This window comes from Penaeus chinensis, chromosome 17 (assembly GCF_019202785.1).
Source record: "Penaeus chinensis breed Huanghai No. 1 chromosome 17, ASM1920278v2, whole genome shotgun sequence".
NCBI lineage: Eukaryota > Metazoa > Arthropoda > Malacostraca > Decapoda > Penaeidae > Penaeus > Penaeus chinensis.
In genome coordinates, this window is record NC_061835.1 from 3,576,530 (window position 1) to 3,584,418 (window position 7,889).

At 42.8% G+C, this 7,889-nt stretch overlaps 1 protein-coding gene across 3 annotated transcripts in view; it reads right to left on the minus strand.

Annotated features, from left to right (window-relative positions):
- The window catches only part of LOC125033942 (obscurin-like), a 211,624-nt gene extending 211,224 nt beyond the window's left edge, over positions 1-400 (minus strand). For 2 of the 3 annotated variants that reach the window (XM_047625532.1, XM_047625530.1), the window contains exon 1: positions 252-400. The gene's annotated coding sequence lies outside the window, so the exon portion shown is untranslated. Of the gene's footprint in view, positions 1-120 lie in introns of all 3 variants that reach the window. The other variant, XM_047625531.1, reaches the window with a different exon arrangement.
- Between the last annotated feature and the right edge of the window lie 7,489 nt (positions 401-7,889).

Sequence of the window (7,889 nt, forward strand, 5' to 3'; positions counted from 1 at the left end):
TGTGTATGTGTTTATAGTAAGGCGTGTTTGTATATGAGTACTGTGTGTTTCATTCGCGTGTACGTGTGAGCATGTCTGACAATATTTCTTGCACTCCTGAATACAATATCTGGTACTTACCTTGTCAATATCCTTCCCTTAGGATATAACCGCAAAGCTTCATTTTCCTACCTGTTCTAATCTTCCAGTTTCTTTATTATCAATATCACCACACTTTCTCTAAGCCAATTCCACCGCTTCACTACACTCACCGGACACCCAATCGCCTGTGTTCTTGCGACAAGAGGGGACGGCTGGCAGCCAGGAGAGAACAAGCTTCCCCTTGGACCAAACAGGACAACCACGCGGGTCACCACACCAAAGCAACGGTCGGATGAGGTGTGCTCCGGGTGCCCCTCTTCCCAGCCAGGCGCCCGACGTTTCCGCCGCCAACCGCTAGGTGGCGACGTGCAGCGAGGCTAAAAATGAACTGTTCTTGTGCTGCAGTTTCTAATGTCAATCCCCATGATTGATTCGTGATGCGATAATCATAAAGCATTTGGATATTGAAAGTACTGAAAGAGTAATGCAGTTTCTCCGAAACTAATAGTAATATAATCATTCAGAAGATAGGAGGCTTGAAGACCAAAATAACTTTCCGGTCGAGGTGGCTCAGAATGCCACAAATTGTAAGCGAAGGCCACGTTCAAACCCTCATGATCACTTCTCCGAGAAAAATAATAGCATTAGACAATTTATTCAGTTTGTGGTACATTCAGTGACCTTTGCGTAGCTCTGTTTCAGTGTGCTTGTGGAGGAATAATTCATCAAAATTATTTAATTATTCCTCTGTCATAAATTTACGATACCTCATAGTAATTTGGCCAAACGTCACCAGTGCCACGTAGTATTAATACCATGATGTCGCTCGGATTATTGTATCGCATTTTTCCCAACCCCTTCGTCTCCTGGCTTCTTGGCGTATATGTGACATCCCGCACAGTACCGCGGACCTCGAATTCCTGATCCACAGACCATGCCGCCCACACACTGCCCATAGCCCTTCCTATGCCCCCTCCAGCGCGCTCATAGTTCTTCCTACGCCCCCGCCGCCCACACGCCGCCCAATGTCTTCCTACGCCTCCTATTCACTGCCCACCCGCCCCTCCCACGATTCAGTATTGGACAGGTGGATGCCAAGGGAACGAAAATTCACACAGGACGGAAATGTTGAAGGAGCGGTCACCGATATATATATATATATATATATATATATATATATATATATGTGTGTGTGTGTGTGTGTGTGTGTGTGTGTGTGTGTGTGTGTGTGTGTGTGTGTGTGCGTGTGTGTGTGTGTGTGCATATATATACTGTATATGCACACAGAAACGCACACACACACACAAACATAGACACACACACCCACACACACACATACACACACACACACACACACACACACACATATATATAAACATATCTATATATATGTATATACTCATATACATGAATGACTAATACAAAACATACATATATATATGTACATTAGTATATATACGTATATATAGTTATGTATATGTATAAATACATATATACCTATATTTGTATATATATGTATGTATATGTAAGGGTATCTGTGGGAGGAGGCCTCTCATGAATGCATCCTCGGAGTGATGATGCCCGTGAAGCGGGTCGAGAGAATAAGGGCCTGGATAGGTGGGCCCGGTTTACCCCGTGAAAAAAATAAACAAAAAGTATCTGGGTTCCCTTATAAGCCCTCAAGGAAGTGTGGGCATCTATGAGGTCGAGTATCCTTTCATAAATCTCTGTACACCCAGCTTTCACAAAGTAAGGCAAATCATGAAGTCAGATACAACCTTTTCTCCCGTTCGGCGCCGTCTCACCGTAAGATCCATGGGGTACACACAAAATACACGTTCGGTCTTAACACTGTTTATTTGTCGGAATCCCCCTCCCCCCCTTATATATGCAAGGGGAAACAAAGGAATACAGAGTTTTCGATACAAAAAATAGTTATAATACAATTTGTTTTGAGGATGATATAAAACACGCTGCAAAACTGGTAAAAAGTAAAACTGAATTATAAAAATCATAAATAATTAAACTAAAAAGATAAAAGGAACACAAAAAAATAATATTGGCAGAAGCATTACGGTAAACAAAACCCGTAGACAGTCTTCTAGAATCATAAAAATAATAAAAATTATCACAGAACATAATGTAAGGTGTAAAGTCAATGCTTGATAATTAACAAAAAAGGGCAAGATACCAAAAACACTTGTGACTAGAACTTGAAAACAAACGAACAAACAAACAAACGGGCAAACAAAACTTCTGTTGGCTCAGCAAACAAACAATAAAATGGGCTGGTAAGAGAAAATTTTTAAAAATAGCAAAACTAAAATCATGCTTCGCAAATAAATTAAATTTAAAAACAAACAAATAAGAGCGGCACTCTGGTAAACAAAACAAAACAAATATCTAAAAGGCCCGACAAAGAAAAATAAAAAAGGAGGCGTTAAGCATTAAAAACAAAGAAAGTTACATTATAATGTACGATAGTTTAAATAAAAATGCCAGTCTAATGGCCAGAGTTAACATGTGAAAAGGGTATAAGGTATGGGGAGTGACAGCCGATCCGTATGTCATATGTCCTCCAGGATCTTCCTACTTTTCCGTGGCCAGGATTTAGGGCAGGATGTAGGTCAAGGAAGGGATAGGCTGAGGTAAAAGGAACATGAACAAGGCTTAGGGCAGAGGAAAAAGGAGTGGAAGAAAAAGGAATGTAAAAAAAAAAGACCAACACTAGATAGGCATGGAGGCTTAAGTCTAGGCAGTTCTGAGAGGAAATCTTTTGGGTATAAGGCAAAGACACAGAATAGAAGAGTTACAAGAGAGAGAAAAGAGTAAAATGACAGTGTAGAATAAGAGAATAAAAGAAAAGAGCAACTGAAGTAAGAACAAAAAGAACAGATGCTAGGCTAGGCCAAGAGAGGGAAAGGAAGAGGCACAGGGGCTAGGAGAGAGAAAGGAAGAGGCACATGGGCTAGGAGAGAGAAAGGAAGAGGCACAGGGGCTAGGGGAGAGAAAGAGGAGGCACAGAGGCTAGGAGATAGAAAGGAAGAGACACAGGGGCTAGGAGAGAGAAAGGAAGAGGCACAGGGGCTAGGGGAGAGAAAGGAAGAGGCACAGAGGCTAGGAGAGAGAAAGGAAGAGGTACAGGTGCTAGGAGAGAAAAAGGAAGAGGCACATGGGCTAGGAGAGAGAAAGGAAGAGGCACAGGGGCTAGCGGAGAGAAAGGAAGAGGCAGAGGGGCTAGGAGAGAGAAAGGAAGAGGCACAGGGGCTAGGGGAGAGAAAGGAAGAGGCAGAGGGGCTAGGAGAGAGAAAGGAAGAGGCACAGGGGCCAGGAGATAGAAAGGAAGAGGCACAGGGGCTAGGAGAGAGAAAGGAAGAGGCACAGGGGCTAGGGGAGAGAAAGGAAGAGGCAGAGGGGCTAGGAGAGAGAAAGGAAGAGGCACAGGGGCCAGGAGATAGAAAGGAAGAGGCACAGGGGCTAGGAGAGAGAAAGGAAGAGGCACAGGGGCTAAAAGAGGGAAAGGAAGAGACACAGAGGCTAGGAGAGGGAAAGGAAGAGGCACAGAGGCTAGGAGAGAGAAAGGAAGAGGCACAGGGGCCAGGAGATAGAAAGGAAGAGGCACAGAGGCTAGGAGAGGGAAAGGAAGAGGCACAGGGGCCAGGAGATAGAAAGGAAGAGGCACAGGGGCTAGGAGAGAGAAAGGAAGAGGCACAGGGGCTAGAAGAGGAAAGGAAGAGACACAGAGGCTAGGAGAGGGAAAGGAAGAGGCACAGAGGCTAGGAGAGAGAAATTAAGAGGCACAGAGGCTAGGAGAGAGAAAGGAAGAGACACAGAGGCTAGGAGAGAGAATGGAAGAGGCACAGAGGCTAGGAGAGAGAAAGGAAGAGACACAGAAGCTAGGAGAGAGAAAGGAAGAGGACAAGAGGCACAGAGGGCTAGGAGAGGAAAGGAAGAGGCACAGGGCTAGGAGAGAGAAAGGAAGAGACACAGAGGCTAGGAGAGAGAAAGAAAGAGACACAGAGGCTAGGAGAGAGAAAGGAAGAGACACAGAGGCTAGGAGAGAGAAAGGAAGAGGCACAGAGGCTAGGAGAGAGAAATTAAGAGGCACAGAGGCTAGGAGAGAGAAAGGAAGAGGCACAGAGGCTAGGAGAGAGAAAGGAAGAGACACAGAGGCTAGGAGAGAGAAAGGAAGAGACACAGAGGCTAGGAGAGAGAAAGAAAGAGACACAGAGGCTAGGAGAGAGAAAGGAAGAGACACAGAAGCTAGGAGAGAGAAAGGAAGAGACACAGAGGCTAGGGGAGAGAAAGGAAGAGACACAGAGGCTAGGAGAGAGAAAGGAAGAGACAGAGGCTAGGAGAGAGAAAGGAAGAGACAGAGGCTAGGAGAGAGAAAGGAAGAGACAGAGGCTAGGAGAGAGAAAGGAAGAGACATAGGCTAGGAGAGAGAAAGGAAGAGGCACAGGGGCCAGGAGATAGAAAGGAAGAGGCACAGAGGCTAGGAGAGGGAAAGGAAGAGGCACAGGGGCCAGGAGATAGAAAGGAAGAGGCACAGGGGCTAGGAGAGAGAAAGGAAGAGGCACAGGGGCTAGAAGAGGAAAGGAAGAGACACAGAGGCTAGGAGAGGGAAAGGAAGAGGCACAGAGGCTAGGAGAGAGAAATTAAGAGGCACAGAGGCTAGGAGAGAGAAAGGAAGAGGCACAGGGGCTAGGAGAGGGAAAGGAAGAGACACAGAGGCTAGGAGAGAGAATGGAAGAGGCACAGAGGCTAGGAGAGAGAAAGGAAGAGACACAGAAGCTAGGAGAGAGAAAGGAAGAGGCACAGAGGCTAGGAGAGGGAAAGGAAGAGGCACAGGGGCTAGGAGAGAGAAAGGAAGAGACACAGAGGCTAGGAGAGAGAAAGGAAGAGACACAGAGGCTAGGAGAGAGAAAGGAAGAGACACAGAGGCTAGGAGAGAGAAAGGAAGAGACACAGAGGCTAGGAGAGAGAAAGAAAGAGACACAGAGGCTAGGAGAGAGAAAGGAAGAGACACAGAAGCTAGGAGAGAGAAAGAAAGAGACACAGAGGCTAGGAGAGAGAAAGGAAGAGACACAGAGGCTAGGAGAGAGAAAGGAAGAGGCACAGAGGCTAGGAGAGAGAAATTAAGAGGCACAGAGGCTAGGAGAGAGAAAGGAAGAGGCACAGAGGCTAGGAGAGAGAAAGGAAGAGACACAGAGGCTAGGAGAGAGAAAGGAAGAGACACAGAGGCTAGGAGAGAGAAAGGAAGAGACACAGAGGCTAGGAGAGAGAAAGAAAGAGACACAGAGGCTAGGAGAGAGAAAGGAAGAGACACAGAGGCTAGGAGAGAGAAAGGAAGAGACACAGAGGCTAGGAGAGAGAAAGAAAGAGACACAGAGGCTAGGAGAGAGAAAGGAAGAGACACAGAGGCTAGGAGAGAGAAAGGAAGAGACACAGAGGCTAGGAGAGAGAAAGGAAGAGACACAGAGGCTAGGAGAGAGAAAGGAAGAGACACAGAGGCTAGGAGAGAGAAAGAAAGAGACACAGAGGCTAGGAGAGAGAAAGGAAGAGACACAGAGGCTAGGAGAGAGAAAGGAAGAGGCACAGAGGCTAGGAGAGAGAAATTAAGAGGCACAGAGGCTAGGAGAGAGAAAGGAAGAGGCACAGAGGCTAGGAGAGAGAAAGGAAGAGACACAGAGGCTAGGAGAGAGAAAGGAAGAGACACAGAGGCTAGGAGAGAGAAAGAAAGAGACACAGAGGCTAGGAGAGAGAAAGGAAGAGACACAGAAGCTAGGAGAGAGAAAGGAAGAGACACAGAGGCTAGGGGAGAGAAAGGAAGAGACACAGAGGCTAGGAGAGAGAAAGGAAGAGACAGAGGCTAGGAGAGAGAAAGGAAGAGACAGAGGCTAGGAGAGAGAAAGGAAGAGACAGAGGCTAGGAGAGAGAAAGGAAGAGACAGAGGCTAGGAGAGAGAAAGGAAGAGACAGAGGCTAGGAGAGAGAAAGGAAGAGACATAGGCTAGGAGAGAGAAAGGAAGAGACAGAGGCTAGGGGAGAGAAAGGAAGAGGGGAAGGGTAAGGAATGGGAAGTGGAAAAAAAGGGGGTAAGGAAAGGCAGAGAAGGGAGGCCTGGGGGCCTCACATATACATATATATCCAGGTATACGCATATACATATCTATATATGCACATATACATATATATAAGATTATACATATATATGTATATATACATATATACGTGTACATACCTATGTATGTGTATATACATATGTATATTCATGTGTATATAAATATACATAAATATGTATATATATATATATATATATATATATATATATATATATATAAGTTTACACATTTTATCCATATGTGCATATCTACATATATACATATATGTACATATATACGTATATACGTATGGAAGCATATGTATGTATACACATAATTAAAGGTATATACGTACATGTATGTATGTATACATATGCAAGTATATATACGTATATACATTTATACATATATATACGTATATATACATATATAGGTATATATAAGCATGTATGTATATTTACATACACACGTATATATGTCTATACGTATATACATAAATATGCATATATATATATATATATATATATATATATATATATATATATATATATACATATATACACATTCGTATATATGTTTATATGTATATATAAATATATACGTATATATGCATTTATACATATATATACATATACGCATATATAAGTAATATGCATATATATACATATACGTATATATAAGTAATAAACATATATATGTATATATACGTATATACATGTATATATGCGCATATATATATTTATATATATACATATACATATATATATATATAATATATATATTCATATAAGAGCACCATGAGCTGCTGGTCGCATTCAGCACTTAAATTCAAACACAAAAGAAGTGATTCTCTAAGTCAGTTTTGTTTTTGAGTCAGACTTGCGTCCTCAAAATTTCCTTTCCTGGAAAAGGGTGTTTGTTTAACAAACCTTTTAAAGTGCAGCTTGATAGTGGTGTTTTACCAGTTATTGTTAATGATAAACTAATAACACGTAATGCAAAAATGGGTAAATAGGTTACTTGCTATGATTATACAGTTGCTGTATAAAGTCTGAATATTTTAATGGATGGATTGACGCTGTAGCCGCTCCTATCAAGTTTATAGATATCTTGATTGGCATGGTGTTTCCTTGTTATGCTCCTATTGTTAACCCAACCACCACAGATTTATGTTCGTACCCTGTACATACAGATCGCTCCACACGTACTCCACATGTACTCAGCCGCCATGGAGTCTATCATTAGGCCCTAGTGATCCTGATTTCCCCAATCCTTGAATTAGCGAGAAAATGTGTTTTTCTTGTTAATACAATTGATAATGATACTGTTATTATTGCTATTGGTGTTATGATTACTGAATTGTTATTAAAATCTTGGTAACATTTAAGACAATGAAATAATACAAGAGACCCTTTCCAAAAGTCAAGGAAAAGAGTATAGTGGTGAGATAAGTAGGACTAGTAGCTGACTCTTTGGGGATTAGGCACTTGTAGAGCCATCTATGTGTAAATACATAAAATTAACTTATGTTACAATGGGCATGGCATGTATTCTTGCGCTGTGTTCGTGTGCTGTGTGGTGCAGCGGTAGCGATCTCGTCTAGCAATCTTGCTGACCTGCGTTCAAATCCCTTGCCGCCAGTGGATGGTAACCCCGGCCATTCCTTGCACACTTAGAAGCAAAATAAAACAGACACTATGTCACA